A 24,933-nucleotide genomic window follows, 5' to 3' on the forward strand; every position below is an offset into this window, starting at 1 on the left:
GTCACAAGGAAAGCGGTGTGGGCTGGCGTGGGGATGCCCAGGTGTGCCACTTAGCACGTTGTTTTTTCTTTCGGGATAATATTCGAACACCAAAGACTCATCATCTGTGACGACAATCTGCAAAAAGTGGGAGTCGTTCTCACACAAACTCACAAGTTTCTGGCACGTTTCCTTTTCTCCAGTGAGCGCTGCATTTCGACTTGCATGGGATACTCTCCAGATGACCGGAAAATACCGAGTGATCCAAAATAACTGCAAACAGTTTAAATTTGAAAGGAAAACTCGAGAGGTCGAGCGAAAAATCTAAAACGAAATTACGACACACGGAAACGGTATCTACTGGGAAACAAGATACAGGAAAGCAGAGCAAAAACCCTCTTTCTAATCAACGGAAAATAATAACCCCTAACTTGAAAATCAAATGGTACTGTAGATAAAGATTTACTAAAGCTTAAATGCACACTATGCAAATCGATAAAATATCAAAAGATCCCTCTTCAATCTCTTCCCTTTTTTTTTTTAAATTCCCAAAATGCGGAAAATGAAAGCTGGAAAATTCGTATAGCACAACTCACTAATATTAAAGTGCTTGAAAATTAAAACTTCTGCGTGGGTGGTCAATCATTTCGAGACATGCCGTCTGCATGATCTCGAATTTAAACTTTACTTAATTAATTTAAATATGTAGTCATCTTAATAGTTTCAATACTTTTATAAGTTTATTTTTTCCCCCCCGTTCTTTTGAAATGTGTTAACCCAAATTTCAACTTTAATGTAAAAATTCAACCCCCCGGTTGGTTGTCTTAACAAGGCTTGATAATTAATTCGTCTTGAAACTTAGGACAACCTTTCCGTTTTAACCACCCTTCAGGTTTTTCACTTGGCTTCGGCCAGTTAATAATTAAAAAAACAACATGTTCGTCTTATCCGTCTTCAACGTTTGTAATTTACCGTTTTCCTGTTAACTTTCACATCGCCTGATGATGGCAGTACGCCGAAACTATAGTCGCTGTTATTTTTAAAAACTTCAACGAATAAAACTATATGGGGAAGGTTTAGAGATTTTTGATAACATAATATATTTCAACCCCCATTTCGAGGAACGATGGATCCAACTCAAAAAAAAAAAAAGATACTAAACACAACATACAAGGTTTGCTGCAAGACATCTGATTAGGTACCGGTATTTATGCTCACTCAAATGGCCGGACTGAAATTTCCAAATTTAGGATTCAGCGATAATAGAATAAACTGCACGGCATTGCTCGTTTTCGCTTAACATTGTGAAACTACACTCTCTTAATAATTAATTAACGGAGCTGAAATCCTAAAATATTAATTTTCCTCCGCTTCCCCGTGCTGTCGTATGCTACAAAAATAATTGATATATCTACGGGAACAATTAGAAACTTCGCAATTATATTAGGCGGCTGGTTTTCCTTATCAACGGTTAAACGGCTCTACAAATGAAAACATTACTTTAATCTTTTATTTCTGACTCACTGTAGGTAATTAGGTAGGTACATGTTAAATTTATAAAAAATATTATTTTCCCGAAAAGTAAACGAGATAGGTTGGTAGCACATAATTTTATCACAAAATATATGACCCTAACTTAACATTAATAACAAAGTTTTAAGAATTTTAAAATCTACATTCGTTCCCGAGATATCGCGCTGTGCCATTCCTGGCTGAATACATATATCATGAATTTGTAACACTAACAACAAAAATGAGAGGTTAAAAGGGAAAAAGTGGCCCCCATTTCCCTACTACTTAAAATAACATAACAAGAAGTGTAAACTGCAATTAAGCAAGTACTCTTATCTTTCTTTCATTCCTGGCCCGTGTTTCATCAACCGTGCTGCAAACGTGTGCTACATACAAGTTCGAGCTTCCGGTGTTCTGCTACATAACTTAAGGAAGTGTTCAAGTTCCATGGGACTCGAAAACACCTATTTTAACATTCACAGTTTAGTTCTGCAAGTAATTCTGAGCTATTTGTAGAAATTCTACACTCGATCACGAACGTCCATAAATTAGTTAATGAACTACAGCATAAGACCAGATGCTTTATGGTACCATTAGTCCGATACCGGTCCGTTCCGAAATTTGTAAAATAAAAGGCCGAGGGCGGGTCGGTCCTGTTCTTGACGTTTAAATTGGTCTACGCAACATAAAGACTCTAATCAATCCCATCGTGATCTTTGAGGTCTTCGAGAACATGCATACAATGGGGCCGTAGGCGAAAATCACATACCCCCATGTTAATGTTGAAAAAAATATCCCCTACAACGAGGGGGGTCATTGAACCGATAATTTAATTCCTTCATAAAGCAAGGGACCTACTACCGGCTGTTAAATACGCCAAGTGCACTTTTATTGTGTACGTAATGAAATTCAAAACAGAAAGAGATTACTGAGCGATTCGTAATTAACATCACAATTTGAATTTGGAAATAATTTAAATTTCAATAAAAATCCGAAATCTAAGTAATAAGAAGGGGTGCACGTGTATGTACTCGTACTCTTGGGTATTATAAAGTGAAGCCCTGCATTATGAAAATAATGAAATTTGCATAGGAAGCTGCTCGTATTTGAGCCTGCGCCTAACCCAGAAAGGTTTAAAATTATACTATTCTTTTTCTTGTAATGTTTGTTTTAAATTTTGTAATTTTAATTGTTAGTGGGGAGCTTTAGTGTACTTCCATAATCCAAAATTCATAATGGCAGTCTTTCGGGTCTTTTAAAATAATTATCATAGAAGCATTATTCTCTCACACGAATTTGCTCTCCCATTGTAAAACTGGAATATAATCTACCCCTATATTTAATTATTTATAAATGCAGAATTTTAAGAACTCTCCCTTTGTGCTTAACGTGGGCTACGTACTTATTCCAATAAATTATAATTTTGTACCCTTCCTTCCTTTTGATATGGACCTTGTGCACTCATAATTTAGAGCGTTCAATTCAGAAAGGGGTAGTTTCACAATGAATTGTCATACTCAGTCCAGTCATAAATTCTTGCCATTATGCAAAGTTTGGCATTAATTAAACTAATTGAAAAATGTTAGTTTACTTTGACCTATACGGACGGATATTCGATAAGTACGTAAACATATTCGGTGGCAGGGATTAAGGGCTAAGGGGTGGGTTTTTGAATGCATAACGAACGCCTAAAATGCAATACCTCCGTGAACAAACAGTTCATTTAAATTGCAAGCAGCCGCGCCAACGTTATTCCGAAAACGTCGCCATCAAAAGAATTAGCATTAAACAGGCCGCTCTCTCAAACAACGCAAGCGCATTTTTTAAGAGTTTTCACAAGAACTTAGGCCCATTCGTATGTAAAAGGGATTACCGTCAAAATAGTTTAAATTGAAATTGAAAATTTGAGGGCCTCTTGAATTTTTACTGTAATTGTTGCAGTGTGCAATACCGGGCTGGATCCGTTTGCAATTTGCCAATCCAATTATTTGATTAAGGCTACTAGTTTCGTTCAATTATTGAAAACAAACTTCTGGACGGAGTCATCTATTTTTGTTGGTGTCTTTATCTTTTTGCACATCGTAACTTTGTACCTTGACAAAACAATTGCGGGAATTTATGTAAATTCATTAGTTACAAGTTGGTGCGAAAAATAATTAGGTGCGATTTTATTGTTTTTGGAAGGTCGCATATTTACACCCATACATCATTGCCGAAAGCTATGTATTTTTGATAATTAATAGTGTCTTCAACATCATCTACAGCTACCGATTTGGCAGGTGTAACATTGATCATTTCATCCTTTTTGGTGCCACAGTGAACGTTTATTATCGCCATTACTGAGACAACGCTAATTTGAAAGAAAGAGACAAAGGGCGAACCTTTCTGTGTGACATTCGCTTAGCAATCTAAGAAGAAGTACTAAATCAAACATCCTTTCAATGAAACATTTTTTTCAAACAAACTGAATTTTCAACATGTTTCTCTTGGAAAAATTCTTTCCAAGCAACCATAAAACATCGGAGGTTATTAACGGATTTTATTTTGTCATGTTTTTGGACAAGCCATGATTTTGCAAACATTTTTCCAAAATATGTTATTGGTATATGTTACCTATGCGCATCCGAATAATTTGAACTCTAACGATTTTTCGTTGTGGAATTTGGGGTCGTTATTTTTATGTCCAGAGAATCCCTGATACAAAATTTAGTAGAGATGGGAACTTTTCACACCTCCATTTAGGGTGTACCCTCTTGGAGTAGGAATTTTTGAAAGGAGTAAGAGAATACCTAAAATCCTAGATGAAACTATTAATTCCAACTTTTTGTGTTAAAGGTTTTTGAGAGGTGAATTAAGAAAGAAACTGAAAAGCATTTTGGGTATACTTGTTACCCTGTATGTGGTTACTTTACGTTTCATGTTATTAAAAACGTTAAGTAGTAAGCAGTACATCGAAATCTGTGTATATTTACCTTAAACCTTAAAACAATCAGAGAAGTAGGTATGACATTTGTCAGCAGTGTCCAAAAAAAACCATACACTTTCGTAATATTGATTTTTAAATATTTTAAAATAGTTATATTTGACGACTACACACAATATTATGAAAGATTAACAGAATAATTAATCCAAAACAAATTGCAATTTCTTTCGTCAACGATTAGATTTCCATTGCAAATCAGCGCAATTATTTTACAATATACATCGTGCGTTATTACTTATTAGACGACTTGATCCCTACAAAATAATGCGGAGTGTATCATGGTTAATTACGGCGACCGACGTTCTTTTCATTAATCAAAACACCACGTGATAAGGGAACCATATCTTAAACATTGTAAAAGAAACCCCAATTACGTGGGGATTTATGAGAATGTTGCAGTTCGACAGCAACGCAAATGGCGCACGTTGAAGAAATAAGAACACTACCGAGTAGTAAAGTAAATTAACGCAGATGTACATAACGACAAAAGTTTAATAATTTATATCACAAATGGCCAAGTCCAATGATGGCTTCCGAGATAAAAACGTAATTTAAAATGTGAAATGGCACATACGGGAGGGCAGTTTAAGTGCGCCTCTGTTTATTTATGGGTCCCTTGCTTAAGTTCGCCGAGATACAAGGATAAAAGGCAGATGCGTAATCAAATCTACAAGCATGTGAAATTTGGGGATAAATTTCATTAACGTGTCCGTGCAGTTTTTTCCCTTCGTTTTCTGTGCACATTCGAGTTCGAATCTCGTTGTTAACCTGTCAGTTTTTTAGGTGCTCGAACAGACGCGCAATTGTAGTACTTTACAGTTATACCTTTTAGCGAAGTTTCGGGTTTATTATACAGCATATATATCGAATTCCATTTTCTTTATTGACAAGACCCAAAACGCACCTCCCTGAATATTCGCTTCAGTTTACATTTCCAGCCCTTAAAGTGTACACAGCTGCACGTTGATTTACCTTATAAGGTTCTCTGAACTGTATTGATATTGGACTTACTTTTGCTTAAACGGAAACAGAAATATCAGTTTTCAAAACGCGCCGGATTTGCCGAAAGGTGATTAAATCAAAAATCTGGGTGGGCGCAATTTAAAGACAATTGAAAATCGTCAAAGGTAATTCCTTGGGGAAGAATTCGAAGTGTGATATGATAACTGGAGGATGGGTAAATCGCTCGGCGGCGAATAGTAAAGAGCAGGAAACGCATCGATCGCACTAAACACCCTTAGGGTTCGTGCAAGTTCGCGGCAACCAATGGCGACTACTTCTACCCTATCTTCGAAATTACGTACGACATGAACCTCTGTAGATGTGTTATCCCAATTGTACGACTTTCTTTAATAATAATTAAATCAAAAAAGGTCACCAGAGCCACCAGCTGCGCATCTAATCTTATTTGTACAGTTGGCATACATAAATTTAACAAAATAACTGTGCACTTTTTAGAGTGTGTATTCTTATCGGATTAAGAGAGGGTAAATCTTTAAAAATACTCGTTTGCAGCGAACATCTGCATTATATGAAAAAAACTTTGCATACTCGTTCATTTTATCATACGCATATTTTTGCTACTTATGAACTGTTGTCGTATTTGTCATATATCAGGATCATAAAAAGTGACTTGAAAGTAAAAATTTTTTAAATTCGAATTTTCGACTCAGGCAGATAATATATAAGACGATAAAGGGATATTTTAACCATTGAGTGAATTAACTTCTACGAGATAGTTGTCTCTCTTTATCGTCGTGCATAATACGAAACTTTATTTTATAGCCGAAGCCATATTTAATCATTGTAAAGCTTCTCACAATTCTGAATTTAATTTAGACGTCAAAAATACCACGCTCAGGTTCTGCCGTCGCAGTCGTTTTCGAAGAAACAGCATTGCCATATGTTCTCCACGTCATATATCGTGCTCCGCGTCACATTTGAAATAAGAATGACCGAAGTCATTAGAATGCACAATCATCTGTTTCACTTTATCTATACCCTTGCAGATAAAGTGATCAGTTTATCTATCCTGACGGTTAAAGAGTGGTTTAGTCTACTCATTCAAACCTATTAAAATGTCAATTTAACATATGATATACCATAAACATTTTAACCACCTAATTCGACTTCGACTTTAACTTAAAATAGTGCTACAGTATCTACTACTTACTAAAAATAAATATCATCTATCAACTACTAGATCTTCGATGAATTGTAATAATTAAGTATGACATTTTTCAAAAAATAAAATGCGGTATTTCGGGAGTTTCCCGTCCGTCAGTGTGAGGGACGAGATCTCGGCACTGGAAAGCTGCTCGTTGATGTAGGTGTGGTAGATATTTTCTAATCACTTCGGGATGATTTTGAGCAAAATTTTCAATAATTGACCAATTTCTTCGGCAAAACGACAAAAGCCTGATTTGATGCACAGGAACTAGATTTTGTGGTCTTTCTGTCATGCTCTCTTTTTGGTTAAGTTGGTAAGAGGAAAATCTTTATTTATACACCAATGTTATCCGGGTAACACATTGCTTTGATGCACAAAAACTAAATTTTCTGCACCTTAGTCTCTCATTTTGGTCAAGGAATATGAGTAAAATATAATACCTGTATGCAAAATTATATGGTTCTTTTGTCCTGGTTGATTGTTGGTTGTCTACCTGAATTAGGCAAGATACTAATCGACGTATAAAAAATGCGCTATCGTTGTCCGAACACGTATGTTCACTTTTTAACTTGTTCAAATATACCGATGCTCCCGAATATGGTTCAAAATGTTTCTTTTGGGAGCTAGACATTTCTTCTTCATTAATTTTCTCAGCAACTATACTACATTGGAGGTTAGGATTACGGATTTGCCTACATTTTTTGGACGTTCGTTATTATTTTTTTAAAATAGGGAAAAAACTCTTACTCCTAATACAATGCGATCAAATATGAGTTGCTGTCTAGTCACCTTTGGAATTTTTGTTTACATGGTAAATCGTACTTAACTTGAACTTCCAAAGGCGACTCGACAGCAACTCATTTTTGATCGCCCGTTAGTGTACTTTAAGCGAAGGGGGGAACAATTTTGATCTTGACGAAATTTAGTATTTGGGCATCTTTGAAGTGAAAATAACGAAACCACTTCATTTTCGAAGATTTGAAATACTGCAATACTTGCCGCGAGGGGAAAATCGCAGTAGATCTTCGGAGACATCGGTGGTTGTCCGCAAATATCCAAGAAAATCCGGTGAATGTATGCAAAAATTCGAAGACTTTCGAGGATTTCCAGAGTTCGTCAGTATTCCTCCTTCATATACATTGTGTCCAAGATAAGCATGTCTATCCTGGGGATCTCTTGACTGAAACCATAGAAGATACGACGATGGTCAAATTAGAGAAAAGATGCGCAATTGAGAAAGTTATTATCGTGATTTACAGAAAACCAGAAAATGTTGATTTCAACAGGATGGTGCGCCCGCTCACAACATCCTAATCGTGTGAGAAATACCTATTGGGCAAGTTCCTGGAAAATTGTAAATTTGTCCGATATGTATTCTCGCACGACTAAGGCGTTGTGCGCGGGTGACCAGACCATCCTGTTGAACCCAAGAGTTTCCAACATTTGTTTTTGTGTGTGTATGCCGTATATCGTTGTATTCGTAATAAAAAAATGCTACTCAATCAGTATATACTTTTTTACGGGCTATATAAAAAATAAAGTTTTTCTCCGAAACGAAACGTTGTAGTGGAAAATCTCTCAACGGTGGAGCTCAAAAAGTAGCATTGAGAAAGTGTTTTTTTTTGTTTTTAAGTATATGTTCAAATAACATCCGAAAAAAATACATAAAAACGAAATCGGAAAATTTCGGGTTTTTTGGCGTATCTTCGGAAGTAATCGGAATTTTCTGGTTCTCTTGCATACGTAGATTAGTATCTGGTATCCCAATTTTTAGGCACTTATAGGACCTTAGGGATATAGGGAACTGGTTTTCAGATCATCACCTAGCTTGCGTTTTTTTTAAGTTAGTCATCTTTATGTTGGAGAAGTATCATCTATATCGGAAAAAACAATGGTCCCAACACAGAGCCTTGAGAGACGCCCACATTAACCGCAAAATGGTTAGATGCTACATTAGAAATTATACATTGATCTTTATAGTTTAATTAAACATATTGCATCCAATTAGCTAAAATTAGGGAAACCCATTGCAAGGCGATACCTCTAATAACATACGAGATTGGTTTATCGCATTAAATGTCACTGTTTAGTGTTAACGCAATCGAATTCTTTTCTTTTGAAACATGGCAAAAAGTATAAAGGGACGAAGGGTGGGGAGAGGGGAACTAGCAACCCGCCGGCAATAAATTAATATCAAATAAGCACTTTACTATGTGTGGGGGAGTAGGGACACTACACATCTCCCAACAAAGCAACAGGAGAAAATAGCAGAAGAAGAGGTTCTTTAGGAAAAGATTAGTGATAGATTAAGATACAGATTACAATGCATAACATTCGTGGAATACAAAAATAGGACAAACAAAGGGAATGTAAGTGAAAATTTATTTAAAGAAGAAAAAAATCAAGGAAACAGTTTTTTACTGATGACGATAGCTTTGTGGTCGAAACACGTATATTTTATTATGAAGTCGAACACAACGTGCACAGGATTTGATAAAATTGTGGTCGTCGGAATTATTTTCAAAGCAGAAAGGTGGAAGGTTCATTTCATCAGCTGTAGCAAACCTGAACGAATTTGCGACGTTAAAATTAATACGTAATTAAGTGCATTTTCATTAATTAGAATTCGCTGAGCGGAACAAATTTCAACAAAATGGAATGTATGATTATCCCTAATTTGGCAGTGATAAATGATACTAAAAATAACGTAAAATTAGATATACAATGTTCCATTTAATTACGCGAAAAAATATGATTTTATCGCATTTATTCCCATCATTCTAATGCGAACATAATTTCTAATTTAAAAACATGTACACAAATGTGGAACCGGTAACGTTGGCCTTAGAGACGTTTGCGTTGTCGAATCCTGTATTTTTAATGGTCCAGTCCGGTGTTGTTACACATTTCTTTTAGTTTCATGTAACACGTTTTTTGCAATTAAATTGTATAAGGCTAAGAACAAATTGGACGTTAGACTTCACTTCGCCCCTTTGTGTTCTCAATAAACGCTGGCCTTCGTTGTTTGTGGGGTGCGGAAATTTGAAAGCGTTTAGTTTAACCACTTAGGAAGTTTACAAATACACGATAATAGTGAAATTATCTAACAGCGGCGGAGGAAGGGTTTTAAAATCGTATAAACCTCCAGTTTTTAACAGGGCATTAAAATTCCCCGCATTCTTCGATTTTATTGAATTTATACAATTAAAATTTTTCTTCGGGAGAATTTCCCCCTAGTTTCGAACTTGGGGTACATTTTTCTACTGGTGTACAATGTTTAATTACAATACACAATGAGATCTTATTTTGCACTTAAAACGTCCGCCGAAGTGTCTTTTCCTTAATGCCACCTGCATATCGCATCCGGTTGTACCTAAGCAAAAAACACCTTCGTGTACGTTGTTAGAGGCAATTTTAGTCCGTGCATTCACTAAGGGTAGATTTTGCGATCGGCGCCATGACGCAAGTATATACACACCTGTTACTAATTATTTACGATTAAGCAATTTTATATCAAAATATTGCGGAATACATTGTATAGATCTTGGATTTCAAAATAGTGTCCGCCTTAGTATTTGTAAAGCCTTTTTTGCGTCTTGCTTTGAGAACTGGAACATCATCTCTTGTAAAAAATAATCAAATGTTAACCAACATACGAGTAAAATCCAATAGGATACTAATATTTTATTTGGTGTGATGGTGCCGAAGTTTCACAATTGGTGTCACTTTTGGGGATTAAATTTGATTAGTTGTGTGCCTGGGCGATAACGGAGACCCCAAAAATTGAAATCTGTATTCCCAAGTTCACGCGAGGAGTGTGATGTGATGCCAAAGTACAGATTCACAGATTTCAAAACTAGAATTAGTTTATCATCAAATTTTGTGCTTATTTGTGCCGATCTTTGCAGTACGATTCAACGTTTTTTTATGAAAACAATAGGACAGGTTAAAAAAAATTGTATCTTAGACTTACATATTTACGTCCTATATTCGACGCATACTATGTAATGATGGCCTTAATGGGATCCGAGATGGGATCGTAAAACCAGTAGAATTAGTAGAATAGAAATTTAATTCTCTTCGTCTCCACATAACTGGTTTTCGAATTCGTACTTTTATTTTGTTTCTTGTTTTCAGTTAGCACTTCAACAAGGCAAATATTGCAACTAATAAATGTGTAAACAAATATACCAAACGAGCTCCCGATGGGTATGGCTATAACTTGGGATTACAGAGAATATGGCTAAAGGCGTGCTCAAAGGTTCATAACTAACGGATATATCAAAAGGGCCTTGCTTATTTTTTTGCCTACATTGCCATATTACGAGTTTCGCTCTACAAATTTGATAAAGGATGAACCTGCAAAATTTTATCGTAATCGGCTCATTTGTTTTCGAGATATCGTGCTCACGGGCACACGGACAGACATAGCAAAATTATATGAACTCGCAGAAGCTCGTTAATAATCGATTAATAGATCGTGCCCAACCTAAAATTCAATATTTCACCTACATTTTATAAATTTTAATGTTGAATCAATATAGTTTCATGGTATTGGCACCCAATGTTATGGATGACAGTGACTACTTGATATCGCTCGGTATGCACTGTATGTTTTTCACGGAAATATGGTTTAATATGAAAAACCTACGATTGTAGACCAGCATCAACGGTTCTCTACTTGTATTACTTACTCATCGACATACTTATAATACATCGCGGCAAAAAAAAAGGGAGCAAAGGATGGTGAGAGAGAAAGAAGTTGTCAGTTCTGTCGGCACTCACTAATTTTTTATTTTTTATTTGAAATGCTTTGTAATAAAATCATTCTAATATAAACAGTCGTAGGTACAAGGTTCAATATGCAGTTAAGCTCAATATCACGTTTTATAAAGGCGGGTTTTCACAAATATTTCAACTAATAATGGGCCAATTTTCCACCATTATTGAGGTAATTCTGAAAGAGTTCACGTTCTTGATAAGTATAGCATACAAAGTAACATTAAAGTAATGTCGCACCAGATTACAATATACATATATTTTAATAGTAACCACTACTTTTTATTACATAAGTGCACACCTTTTCTGCCGCTATATCCAAAAAGTATACTCTTTGATAATATGTAATTGCCATTTAAAAAAATGCCCTCCTTGACCATGCAGAAGTACGCCACTAACCAGAAATTTAAAGTACGTAGATTGGTAGCAAACATTTTATAATTGTGGATACCATAAAACACGTCTTTGCAAAAATTGTAGTGTTGAAGATAATATTGAATTGACACGGGGTCAAGAAAAAAAATGTATCGGACCTAACTTCCTTTTTAAATGTATATTTTAATGTATTAAATTCTTTTTTCAAAAATATAACACACCATAACTACACGGGGTCAAGTTAAAAAGTTATCGGACCCGACCCCCTTTTTTTAAATGCATATTTTAATCTATTTAATTTTTTTTTCAAAAATATAACACACCAAGGATGAGTTGATTCAATAAAATTAAAAAAAAGACCCACAAATATTAAAAAAGGTTTACAAGCTTTAAAAAAAAGGTTCAAATGATTAAACAAAATACTAAATTTTAAAAAGATTTTTGAATTCTTTTAATGTTTTAAAATCCTTTTTTTTTATCAATACGAATTTTCTTGAATTTTTTAGTGTTACATTTTTGAAAAGAAAATTTAATATACGAACTTTTTAGATTAAAATATTTTATTTATTTATTTTATTGTATTGCCTTTTTTATAGTGGGCAGAATGTTAGGTAATTAAATAACAGCTACTTGTAGCTAATGTTAGACCTACTAACATAAACTCGACTGAGCTACGCAGGTACGTATATAAATGTTCCTTAAAAAATGAGGTTAGGTCCGATAACTTTTTTGCTCTCATAGCTGGCAAAATTTCTGTGTCCGTCCGTCTGTGTTTGTCGCTCGCTGTCTATAAACAGTGTATTCATCATAGATAAAACCACCTTTTACTTATATGATTATCTATAATCCAAGCATTTAATCGTTATAATCATATTATGGTATAGTTTTACGATGAAGGAAAGAAAATAAAGAATAAACTGTTCAAAGCCATATAGACAATGATCGACAAACACAGACGGACGGACAAAAAAGCCAAGCTCTGGGTCGCTCTTTAATAATCAAGAATCCCCTATATTTTAATGTCATGACCTTTAATGGAACGTAAACGTGCTAAAACAGTATAGTAAAATGAGTGGTAAAGATTCTTTATATGGAGTTGATATTTTGTTATAATATATAAAAATAAATGGAAAATGGTAACTGCAGCATTGTAGCAAGCACCTGGCGTGCTAACTGGTATTACAGTAAGTCCGTGTAATATAGATATTACCAATATATTAATTTCATATGGCTAACTATATTGAGCTTTGCCACATCTACCGAAGGTAATATTCAATGCCAATTGGTAGTACCATGGGCGCACACTACCTTTACAAATATAACGCCTCGTGAGACATCTATCAACCACAAATATGAACTAACGAAAATTCAAACACGTTATTTATTTATTTATTTATATTTATTATCCCTCTCTTTGCGGGTCAATGTAATTGGACGCAAGCCTGTTGAGGGCCCAGAACAAGAGAGGGATAATAAATAAATAAATAAATATTAGCAACAAACCTCGTTCTGTTATTTTACTATTGTGTTGTATTATAATATAACGCACTATGGATTAAATTTAAAAAAACTCAAAAGCTTAAAAAAAGGTCCCAATGATTTTTGAATTCTTTTAATGTTTAAAAATCTTTTTTGAATCTATACTGAATTTTCTTGAATTTTTTAGTGTGTCTTACGGGTAGTTCTATTAAGTTGAATTTTGAAGTAGAATGACACAAAAGCATGAAGTCTTCAACGGAATTTGGAAAAGTCATTAAGGAGCTGAAATATGAAGCGGCATAACATTTTGACAATACTGCTTCCAATATGTTGCGTGCGAGGGAATAAACAACAAAATTTCAAAAATTTTGCGTTATAGGTGATGCTGTTAAAATACTGTAGGTATATGAAGTAGGTTTAAGATTAGCACATTGTACGGCTAATATGTTACCAACCTTCGTCTTGAGAAGTTCAGAAATATGAATATAGATTCAAATGTAACCTTTAGTACACGATTAATGGACTTTCTTATTTTTATTACAACTGTGCCTTATCAATCTGTCACTTAATTATTTCTTGATAGTGATATAATTCTAATTTTTATTTCTTTTTTCAGGTAAGTTCAACAAAACCCGCAAGCTTTGGCAGTTTTCAACAGCAATGGGAATAGGATTCCAAGTCAGGTTTGATCAATGCCGTTTTTATTAATCTATTAAAAAATGCTCTGGATCGAATTTTTTTTACAATGATGCTAATGTCTTTTATTAAACAAGAACTGGATACATCGTTAGACTGCAATTCAACAAAAATGAATTTCGGCAAAGATCATTTTTCATTTTGTACATAATATTTCGAGTCATATTTGATAAAATACGCGATACGTAATGAGTGAGATGTTTCAGCTTGCTTATTTTTATTATTACGGAGGTTATTTGAAAAATTCTGCCATTTCCTTTGTTAAAAACAGACGAGAAGCGAACGTAAAATCATCTTGAAAAGAAATTTAATAAACGCATGTAACAATTTCGAATAAATAAAAATGTTCAATTTTGCATTTTAACCCTTGGGCGCGTAATACTTTATCTCGTGGAAAAATTCAATAACGTCTTTGAGAATGTTAATTTACAGCTGCTCAAAGGCTCCTTAAACCGTACTCCTGTAAAATTTCATTGTAAGTGAAAGATTGAAATTAAAAATATTTTAAATTGTTGCGCGAAGTTGCATTTGGTAAAGTGCATTCCTGCTCGCTGTCGATAGTAATTGCAACCTTTAAAAAATGCCTTTGTTCAAGTTTGAGCGTTGTTTAAATTGTGCAAAAAGTTAATAATAGGTAACGTCCTGTGTGCTAAGAAAAGGGAACATGCCTTCCGCCTAAGTCTTTAATATTGTTTATTATACGTGCTGAATATAGTTGACAACAGGAGAAAATTAAGTTTGAGGAACAACCTTTCCCCATTTTCATTACATGGTGGTTACCCTTGTGTTCATATAACCTAAATTAATATTAACCCTTGCGTCGCTATTTTGGTGATTGTTATTGGACAAAAGGTATACGCATACGTACCTACCCTTAATTTCGTTTGCAGATTCGCTTTGCTTTGAGAAAATAGGCCTTTTTATGTAAAGACAGTGTTCGTTTTTTTATTCAGGGCATCCACGCATCGACACTTATCTCTGATTAGCTAAGATTTTGAAATTTCTTCTCAATCTTTTCGTCTCCTCTGCACTGATCGTACAATTTCCAATTCAGAAAATAAGGTTTCATTTGTTTACAATCTTCATTTAGAAGGCATTGGTTGACAAACTGTTTTTATGTACTTTTTACAAGATTTATCCTGTTTATAAAAAATGATATGAGATTATACTACTTTTTCCCCGTACACAGATAACAAAATTTTAATGACACACAACTAACAAAAATGTTTTCAAGTAAGCATTACAACTTAGCTAAATGTTAACCTCGTCTATTATGGCATTACTGCATTTGCCTATCTCACACGAGAGCTTTTATTTCTATTTTGTAACTTATAATCCGATCATTGGAGGTACAATACGGTCATACGTATTGCTGTGGGCAGCTGTCACTAAACCACCCGCATTAACACCTGCCCAGCTATCTCAATTAAACCTAGGTACTAACAAAACCTGTTACATGAAAATTTGGACACCTAACGTAATCCTGGGTAATACCATGGGTGGTAATTTGGGCTCAATTCAACACACACCTGATCATTTACCCAAGATACAAATTTATTCGCCAAAATGAATCAATAAATCTGTAAGAAAGAAAGGCTCAGGTCTCAGCGTCTAAGGACAAATACCACGCATATGCGATCGATTGAAACAATGTAAACAGAACGGGGTTTTGCCTTCGGGTAGCTCCAGCCAGCTGGCCAGAGATCGAAATTCGTATTGATTGCAATTGTTTAATTAATAAGATAAAATAAATAAAAAAATTCAAATATTTAAATCCCGATGTTGGGTATGGAGACACCTCCACCGTCTGTCAAATCCCCGGTTGACCTTGGGTCTGGTACGGCGTTTTCTTTTCCCCAACTGGAAACGTGCGGTGGATGTGACAAGTGCTACTAGTTCGCTGTAATGATAAAGAGTTATTACCACCTAAGCCCGGATGCTTATCAAGGCTCGAGGAGATATCAGGTAAAGGAAGTTTAGGAAGTTTTCTCCACCAGTTATATTTCAGGTGCTTCTCAGCAAAGCAATAACCCGACCTGAGATGACTTGAACAGGAGATAATAGCTCTCGAATAAGGTCGGCAAGGATTTACCTGGCGACGGCCCTTACAGAGGAACTTCCACCCGGTTCCAACAACCTCTACTCAAAGTCGGTGGAATCAGACGGCAACCACGGAAGGAAAGCTCTTTGGATTCCAGTCCGGTCGACCGACCGAAGGCAAGAATACAAAGAACTAGTTCTGTGTCCGGTTTTATAAGCCCGCAGGGATTTACCCTACCAGGATTATCTTCCCGGGAACAGGTGAGTAAAACGGCAAAACTAAAAGTGATTATCAAATTAATAGGTCTGGGAAAATAATGAAACTAAAACGAAAAGCTCTGGTGGAATTAAAACGGAAAATAAAATAAACTTAAAACGGATCTCAGGTTTTCGAAACGGGCAGGAATCGGGTCGGGTTCTGGTTCGGGGAATGATTTGAACATGGAACGGAATTAATCGGAAGTGTTCTCTGGTACTTTACAAACACCTTTTATAGGACACACAACAAGGTGGGAGATGTAGAAGGGATTGCAAATAAAGGATGGGGACGACAACAGGCGACATCTAACGAGGGGATTTTACAAAACATAGTACAGGATGTTTCACAAATAAAATTCCAACGTTATCAATTTGATGTTTTCTTACAACAAAATAAATTTAAATAAACTTTAATTACTTTAAAGTTAATAAACCTTGAAACATCTGGGGCCCTGTAACCAAGCCGTACAAGTCCTAACAATTGTTTAGGAAATATTTTACAACCTTGTAGCTTTTTCATACACAACTCATTTACATACCGGGTGGTGCCTAGCGCGACACAGCATAGGGATTTCAATGGTAATTTCTTTATAGTCAATTACTAGCTTCCCTAATTATTTTAGAGCAAAAGTCTAAATAAGTTTTTTTTAGAGAAAAAAATACTGAATCTGTTCATGCTATTACTCATAATTTTCCGTTTGTCAAAACCGTAGAAATCAACAAAGTAAAAAGGTTCATTTTACAATAAATCAGATATGCCTTGGAATTACCTAAAGAAACAGCGATCACGTTTCATTATTTGCCTTTGACGTATATTAACTTTATACTTGTTTATAAATTAGTTAAAGAACTGCAAGAGCAATAACGTTCAAAATGTCCGTCAAAACCATCAGGAAAACGACAATACATTCAACGTTTTGGCTGCAGTAGCGGAAAATCCGAATATAAGTTTAGGAACAAATCTGTTTCAAATCAGTTTTTTTTTCTTCGATTATGTAGGTACTCTGATTCTCTCTGATAAACAAAGAGTATCTGATGCAGATGCAGCATACATTCTCTAAAAAAACATTACCCAATTGCTTTTTCTTTTTCTTGCATGTGATAGTTGTAACAGAATTAAATATGAAAATCGTTCGACGTCAAATAACGATAACTTAGATGCGATGCGCTTGTAATTTGTTAAAAGATTCGAAAGCATCACTGATTTATAAAAAATTTTTATTTTGTCGATTTCTACGGTTTTGAAAAATGGAAAATTATAACTAAAAGTATGAACAGATAAAGTATTTTTTTCTCTAAAAAAAACTTATTTAGACTTTTGCTCTAAAATAACTAGGGGAGCTAGTAATTGACTATAAAGAAATTACCATTGAAATCCCTATGCTGCGTTGCGCTAGGCACCACCCTGTATACCAATTATTTATTAGGACTTGTAGTTATCGTTACAGGCAGATTACTTGTAACTTGGAGACTTGTTACAATTGTATAGTTTGTGTTATAGGCCCCAGGTCACAACTACGATTTTCGTTAAACAGAGACACTAACACAATTTCCAAGTAAGTAATCTTTTTTCGGAAACTTTACTTCTTTACTTTCACTTGATTCTGACTTTAAATGACACTGGCTGTGAAGTGTACTTGAAGAACCTTACAGAAAGGTTAAGTGCTTAACGTACAATAGATTTGATTCTTCGTAGCTTGTTTTGTGGTTTTGGTGTTTATTGCAGATTGTTTTGTAGAAAAATATAAAATTACGCTCTTCATTTCGCGATAGGAGACCTGTTCAATTGTGTGCTTGTTACGTGTCTTATCCTGCCATTTAAAGCTTTGGAGTTGTTAATAAAGCGGTAATGAATAAGAATAAGAAGGGTTGGAAAATTCACCGGTAACTACTTACAACAGGACTCTTTATAGTTGTCAGTGAAATTTGTGACACTTTAACCTGAAAGGGTACGTTCTAGCTGTCCATTGCTATTATTACCATCACTCATGAATTGCTAACAATTTTAGAGCATTGGGGATAGCCGCGTTTCATAGACGATTCATAACCAGGACAATCATACAATATTCTACCATTTGGACTAACCCTGAAGTATTCATTTTACATTATTAGAGTGAACCTATGACTTCACAACATCGTTCATTACATCATGATCCGTATAGTCAGTTCGTCTTGGATGTAAGTCCTGGGTATGAACTGTCTGGATACAAGCTAACCCTTTTCTCATTCTATGACGGCATCTTGATTTCCTTGTTTTTAGGTATTAAATTAGGGCTATTCTATATTGACAGTTTAGTTTTCATTATGAAGAACTCTCTGGATTTCCTAACGTTTAGAATCGGAAATTGTTGTAAGGATTCTTAATCGTCTTCCATTCCCTTCAATTAAACTCAGTCGAAGACTTAAAAATTCTTTCTAAATAATGTTTTTGGCTGTTCTTAGGGTAATCAAGACACCAAATTTATCTCTTCCATAATTTAGCAAATGTTTGTTGGGGTCGAAGGTCTTCTTATGTCACCGAGAAGCGGCACAGAAATGCACCACTTTAAAATTAATAAGGAAGAAGCATTTAAAGTATTTAACATGAAAGAAAGACGTTGCTAGGTGACCGTATTTGACCCTTCAACCCTTTTCATAATTTATTCACTTCCACTGCAGAAAATTAAAGCGGGGTATTTAAAAACCGACGTAATCTTGAAAGAATGCCGAGAAACCTTCAAGCGTTGTTGCATGTATAGAATATCCATTAAAGTGTTCCGAAATGTGACATCCTCTTCAAGCGTCAAACTATTTTCGCGTGAAGAATTGACAACCCTTAATTGGCGATTCGACGTTCGCAGTAGTTCGATTTTAAGTTGATTTAAATTATGACAACAGAGTACGAATTGTTTCAACGGGCGTAAAGCAAAGCGAAAGGGGGTGCCTGAAACGATTAGAGCAGACAGTGAGTGCAGGGGTTGTTTAAAGGGGATATACTGACATACTGAACTACCTTAAACGACCTGCTGCTCCTCTTTAACCCCTCTAATTATAAACCAGGGTTGTAATAGCAGGTCAATTCCGTATTTAGTGACATCCTCTTATTCGTATATGACAGTGGCAGTGCTCTTTAAAAATGAATGTTAATTGCGTAATGGCCGGCACTAATAATGTCTAGTATCTACGTCATTTTCTAGTTTAATCACATACTGTAGCGAGCTACTAGATTATTTTGGTACAAATTGAATGAAATTTCGAATTATTAAGCTTCTTTACGAAGTACGAATCCCGTCGTAAGTTATACACATTTCTAAAGCTTATCGGTTGGCAGAGACCGTGGCTTTTTTCGAATTGTTTTCACAGTATGAAATTTAGGTTTTTGGAAACTGGCGACTTTTCGTATTAGGTATCGATGGCGCCACTGTTTATTGCCAAGGGAACTAATCTAAATGACAAATATATTATGCAAGTGGGGGTGGGGTTAAATATTGGTGACTCCATTTTCATGTACTATTTAAGAAGCGAAAGTTTCGAGCTGAAAATCTTTTTTTATGAAATCACGTCTATAAGTACATCACTGTTAGCTCGATATCGAATATAAGACAGTTTTTTTTTCAATTTTGTTTCCACTTGTAAAAAATCATGTCACCAATTTTATTAGAAAATCATCTCAACGCATACCAATATCCATTTTCTTTATTTATCATTTGTTATACTCTTGTAACACTATTGGAAACTCCCTATCTCCGCATAAATGTCGAGATTACGTTGACTTCGGATACTATTTATCGTTTTTAGGTTTTGTCGTTAGTTCCCATTTTTGTTTTCTTTACCTTCTAGCACCCAGTTGTTTGTTTTGGGACATGTTTAAACAACATACGCTCAAGAGTAGCTTTGTGGAGGTAAGAATAGTCACTTGGCCTACGTATCCTCTTAGAGAATGAATCGTTGTGATAACATCGCTAGGAACAAAAATTGTCCATACATCTTTGAGAATGTGGTCTTAGAAATGTCTTTCTAAACCACCTCTTATTGGAAAATGCCTTATGAGGAATGATTATTGTCTAGAAAACTGTACTAGAAATTGTCTTGTGAGAAGTCAGAAACATTCTTTGGATATCAGCAACCTGTGAAGTAAAATTAAATTTTCTTTAAAATTGCTTTAAAAATTCTTCCCACAAAGTTTCTTAAAATTCTTGGAAATTTTGCTATAAATGTTGTAACACTTATTATAGTCTGTCTAAAATTGACGCGAAGTAATAAATTATAAATTGGTGAAATAGAAATAGTATTTTTGTATGGAAGTGATTCTCTGTCTCTGTCTATCAGGTACATTTATTACTTCGCGTCAATTTTAGACAGACCTTAGGTGCTCGACTTTTGAATGGACTATAATCTTTGACGTTAAGTATCTTTCTAATTTCTAAGCTTGAAGTATAAAAAATAATCAATCCACTTACCCCAAATGTGTTGGACCGTCGGACTTTCTTCTGTGAAGGTGGTGTAAGAAGGGATATAACAATTAGGAAAAAGTGAGGAATTGTTGTTGATTGATTATTGTCGAGACCAAGGGGGAAGTTTAATGTGGTTATTGCACAAAACACGATTCGAAACAAATTATGTATTGTAACTATCAAAATGAAATTTATTGAAAAATGTACGTCGCGTTCGAACAATACTTTCTATCGAATGACCAATGTCAGATTACGAATAAATAAAAATATGCGACATTAGGAAACGGTGTTGGAAATCTTCTTGAAAACTCCTGAAATATACTTCATAATTTAATAAAAATTTTCTTCTAAATTATCTTCAAAATCTTCTGAAAATGTTTCTTGGAGATCATTCTAAAAGTCATCCTAGAAAGATGTACTAGAGATTTTCTGTGTTAGGAATCTTGAAACATTCTTTGAATCTCTCAGAAACCTGTGATGAAGAAATACTTTTCGAAATATCCCTAAAAAAGGAAGACGTTTCTAGCATTCTGCCGACTACTCCGAATCAGGTTTTCCTGCACTTTTCATAATTCGTACCTAAGCTAAATACTGGAGGATTATAGAACAATTTCAGAAGATCTGCAGGGAAATCTCTAAAAATCAACATGCGGGTCACTCCGTAATTGGGCAAAAGCCTGTTGAGGGCCCAGAACAAAAGGGACAATAAATAAATAAATACAATACTCGTATTATACAGTGAGGGGATAAAATATGAAAATGTTTGTTCGGTTGAGCTTGAGAGATACTGGCGAAAATAAAAAATTGTCAATTTTAGAATGATCCTATATTTTCTTAGTTAAAATAGACACAGAAAAATGTTTTATGAATATTCTACGGGGTTAGGTAAAAAAGTTTTCGGACCTAACCTAAGATTTTAATCTCAAAAGGTAGCATTTTAAATTCTCTTTTCAAAAATCTACCACACAAAAAATTCAAAAAATTTAAATGTAAACATTTTTTTGACATACTTACGGTAGATTATCCCAGCAATCATTATAAAGAAATTGTGGTATAAAACATTTCTCTTTTAACTAAGAAAGTGGAAGGGCATACTGAGAATGACAATTTTTTGTTTTTTCCTATCTCTAGCGAACGAAAATGTTCCACTTTGGATTTATCGTTTTGTTTGATTTGAGTTTGATCCAAAAAAAGCACATTAGGCTTACTTTTCATTACTATTTCATTGACAGCACTATTAATTATGGTCATATACTCTATAAAAGTGGACCCCCTATATATAATGTTGGTTTACGAGTAAACTTGAATTTAGTTTTTACGGGTGTTAAACTGAAGTTTAAACCGACATTGTGCAACGACACCCAGAGATCACCCAAGAAACTGTCGAGATGTCTTTCAAGCATCTTAGAATCTTCTTGAAAATATTCTTCGTAGTGTCCTTATCTTTGGAAAAGTGGGAACGTTTCTGAAAAACTCTTTGAAATCTTTTTTTCTTTCTAAAAAAAATTTTGAATCTTTGTAGGACTCTCCAAATCACGTTTCGCTTAAATTACAGCATCAGAGGAGAAATAGCAAACTGGTGACAACCAACAGATAGTTCAGAAATAATTTGACCCTCCAAAATTAGGTGTCGATAGTGCACTTAAACGTCTCTGTACTTCATCATCTGTACTGTGCTTCAGTGCACTCTAATTTTATTATCGTGCAACGAACCGTTGGTTAGTTTAGCAAAAACGTCAAAATTGTAATAGAAAATTCGGTGTTAATCGATGTAAATACATGTCACGTGACAGGGTGAATTTTCACTTTTCCTGTCAGAAATGTTTTAAAATGCTTTCCGTATGAAATTGTGTCAAGGTTTACTTTCGTACCTTGTCAATTATTTTTTTATGTAACTCGCTTTAATACCCAAACTGGTATAACGTAAATTTATGGACATTGCTCTAGCATAACTGATCTGGAACAAGTTTTATAGTTGACCGTCTTGTACAAAAGCTATAGTATTAAATGCACTGCGTAAAAATATTAAATGTAAATTTTAAGCGCTTTTATATCACGATAACAACCACCCTTCAATTACTTTGGTACTCCAAGCTAGTTTTTATTTGTATATCGCACATAAATAATTCATCGACTACTGGTTTCAATGATACATTTCGGTAAACACATTATAAAAACTAAGAAAACCGTTGGCGAAGTCCATCATCTACCACCTGCGTTTACATCCACCTGCGAGTTTGGTAATTAACCGCCAACAGTTGTTTCTTAGGTTTTTTTCACAAAGCTTTCATAACTCACATCCTTTTCCTTAGAAGAAAGAAAATGTTAATCAAAACGCCCGATTGTTTACGATTACGATGCAAATATGACTTTTACATTCCGTTAAAATGCAAATGGCAGAAGAGAAGTCTGAAAAATCATCTTGAAAGGTAAATTCGTTACGGAGTCTGCCCTTTTAGTAAATATTGTAAAGTTTCCAGTTTACAATCTGAGAGTCACGAAATACATTTGCATTTAATCACAAATAAAAGTCATTTCAAACGCGTGGGTACCTTTTCAAAATTGACTCCTTGCCCAATAATTTTTTTAATGGTAAATAATTAAGGAAAAAAGAAAGTTGAGTGTTATATATATTTAAAATTTTTTCTCATTCATTATAGTTCATGCTAAAATATTCTCAGTTTTCTTCCTTTTACATAAAATCGCGCAATAAAAAAAGCATAGTTGTACTTGATATGCTACTTCTTGTAAAGTAACATGATGTGTACGACGCATAACGTTTTTATACAATAGTCAAGCACCAAAGATGTGCTCTTGAGACACTCCACAAATGAGCACGAATTATTATGTATCACTTTCATACCGAGTAAATTTGAAAGAAAAACAAGAAGGAACAGAGTAAAAAGGTGCAAGAACGTTAAATTAAACAATTTTCCGAGCACATGGTGGGATTATAATTAAAGGTATTTAACGCCGTTAAAGTTACTTCGAAATTACGTTTGCTTTTAATTAAATCTTCATTGAAATAGAAACGTAAATTGAAATTTCGCGTAATCTTAAGACAATGTTGTACACAATTAAATATTATGCCATAAGTTGTAAGAGTTTCTCCTGAATGAATGAAAACTAAAGGTAAGGCCAAATCAAAAACAGTCGTCTAGACGATTCGATTTCCTAATAAAGTCTAAAAATCTTTCAATTTATAATTAATTTTTTTAAAAGTTTGCAAGTAAGATCATATTATGCTTCTATATTACGCTAAGTGCGGTATAATTCCGCGCTTTATGTAAGGTTTCGCGAGGATCTATCATAAGAGATTTCTTATTGATGCATTTCTATTCATAGCGTACTGCATAGATAAAGTATTCGCGTTTTGTATGACTTCCCATCATCCATCCGCAGTAAAATGGAATTCTCTATTAGGTAGATATTGTCGTTAGTAGGTACTGTAATGTAATTTCCCAGTACGTGTCGAATATATAAATTACAAGACCATTCATCAGTGTCTTGAGATATTTCGCATTTGAAAGTAATAGTATTATTCTAATTCTTTATCTTTCCGTGTACGTTAAACATAGAATTGCTCGGTCTCCTCAATTAGAGAAATTCATTGAATTTATTTAAATGTAAAACGAATCGTAATATATAATGTAACATAAGGGCGTCGTCATGTGAACTGTGCGGCCTGAAGCGTGAATTATTCTAGAATATTCTCTAATTATTCACAAATATATAACTTAATGCTATAAATAATAATGAACTTAATATTTTGTAAAAATCACAAATATGACCATACAAAAAATTAGAGTTCAGTAGCATTATTTAACCCTAGCGGTAGAACCATCTGTAAAAAGAGATCATTGCGATGAACAAAAGCGAATCCAGTATAAGTCCTTGCGAAACATCATCACTTCCTATCTAGGTGAGTTTGTAACTAATTCCGTTGAATAAGACATAATGATTTCGCTTAGATACATTGCTACTACCTCACCCAGCACCCAGTCTATGTTTTAAGGTAAATTGTAGGGATTTTAATTGGTTGAAATTTTGACGTTGAGACAGTAATTACTAATTACAAATATGCTTAAAGATTCGGTCAATCAGAATTAAGCGCCGAAAGTCTTCTAACAGAGTCGTAAATGTTAAAATTTAAGATTTTCAAATTAGTAAAATAGAACATGGTCACGTACAAGAACGTAGTAACAATTTTGCGACACTGGACGTTTCAA

General features: G+C 34.5%; 1 protein-coding gene and 1 long non-coding RNA gene across 7 annotated transcripts in view; both read left to right on the plus strand.

Moving 5' to 3' along the window:
* The window catches only part of LOC116160406 (zinc finger SWIM domain-containing protein 4-like), a 147,835-nt gene that overhangs the window by 63,350 nt on the left and 59,552 nt on the right, over positions 1-24,933 (plus strand). The gene's annotated exons all lie outside the window — the stretch shown is intronic.
* On the plus strand, positions 15,635-16,642 carry LOC116160407. Of its 3 annotated transcripts, none has more exons than XR_004143211.1 (3): positions 15,635-15,938; positions 15,982-16,274; positions 16,318-16,642. It is a non-coding gene; the product is annotated as an uncharacterized LOC116160407 (long non-coding RNA). The 3 variants fall into 3 exon arrangements; XR_004143212.1 differs by having other exon boundaries at positions 15,993-16,274; XR_004143210.1 differs by having other exon boundaries at positions 15,643-16,274.

Source organism: Photinus pyralis, unplaced genomic scaffold, assembly GCF_008802855.1.
Source record: "Photinus pyralis isolate 1611_PpyrPB1 unplaced genomic scaffold, Ppyr1.3 Ppyr1.4_LG1, whole genome shotgun sequence".
NCBI lineage: Eukaryota > Metazoa > Arthropoda > Insecta > Coleoptera > Lampyridae > Photinus > Photinus pyralis.